Source organism: Triticum dicoccoides, chromosome 1B (genome assembly GCF_002162155.2).
Source record: "Triticum dicoccoides isolate Atlit2015 ecotype Zavitan chromosome 1B, WEW_v2.0, whole genome shotgun sequence".
In the NCBI taxonomy this organism is placed as follows: domain Eukaryota; kingdom Viridiplantae; phylum Streptophyta; class Magnoliopsida; order Poales; family Poaceae; genus Triticum; species Triticum dicoccoides.
In genome coordinates, this window is record NC_041381.1 from 698,713,856 (window position 1) to 698,715,364 (window position 1,509).

Here is a 1,509-nt window from a genome sequence, read left to right on the forward strand (position 1 = left end):
CCCACCGTCCAGCTCTGTTTTCCATCGCAAATTTAGCGACTGTGGATATTGGGAATATACGATTGTGGTTTAAAGCGAACCAGCTTTATTGAACGAAGTATGCAGGGTGCTTTCATAGTTTGGGATCATCCATGGTGACTAGACAGACATGGCCATTCCACCACATGGGCGGATACACTTCATTTTTGGTTCTTAGATTCTATAGTATATCTTCTTACTGGGAATAGATGCACATATTTTGGTTATGATTCTATAGTATATCACTGTTTTTACTTATTTGGAAAAGTTCAGCACAAAATGAACCATGTTGGAAACATATCTGGGGCGATGATGATAAAACATGGCTGACATAAACTTGTCTTTGATTCTTCGAGGACCTGTGGGCATAAAAAAACCACTCCCCCCTCTTTTGGAACCTTTTCATTCTCACTGAATATTGACGGCTCTGTCTTGGATGGTCACTCTTTGAGTGATAACCAGAGGAGCTTGACTTCAGTGGTGGGGATTGATCTGGTGCAAGAAGACGGTGGAGCCGTGGAGCTAGGTCGTATGATCTATCAAAGGCGAATCTGAGCCATCTCAAATCTCAATGCAACTAATATTGTGGCCTGTACACATTTATTTATCTCCTTTTTTATGTTTAAAAGTGATGAATTGTTGTGGTTGTGGCATCTACTATCTCATTAAGAGCAGCTACGCACATATCACCTCTCGTGGTGTTTGGTTTGCATTCTCATGATTTTGTTGTCCATGGTGGGAACCAGTTTGGTGCATTCAGACTTTTTCTTTTTCTGTTTTTACTTTTCCTTGAATGGCTGTGATCATTCTGCTGTCCCTTGGTGAAAAACTTGAATTGGGAATGGAACCCTTGATGGATTGATGTTTGCTGAAGAAAGTCCTTGCAACAAAGAAGAACATGTAGCAGGTTTTCTATTTTTGACAAGTATTTCCTTTTGTTCCTAATTGTTGTCTCTTTCGTATGGAAGCTCTGAAACAAAATGAGGTGGCCTAAAATTAAGGGTTAATTCTTTTGATAGCTGATTTGAGAAAACAGATTCATGGAATATAAGTACAAGGTAGACTGTAGCATTGATCATTGCTTTGCTTGGTTGAATTTGTGGGACAACACAAATATATAGGTGTGCTTATATTATGTGTGCTTCCTTAGTTTCTTTAGACAAATTTTATAGAGGAGAAAAAAAACCATATTTTCTCATAAATCTGTGTTGGTCTGTTTTGAAAAATTGCCAACTAGATAGCTTCTGCCACTTTTGATTATATTCGGGGGTAAATGAATTTGTACTCGTACAGTTCATAATGCAATTCAGACTCTGTCAATTGTATTTTATGAATAATGATTTTTCTTCGGTTGTTCTGTTCAAATACCCTCAACCTAAGATGTATCTGTGTTATCTTACATTTAGAACTCAAAATCTTATTGTTGAATTTGGCGACTACATTCTGCTGCTGGCTTAGCTTCTCATTGTGCGACTAACTATAGATGCATCT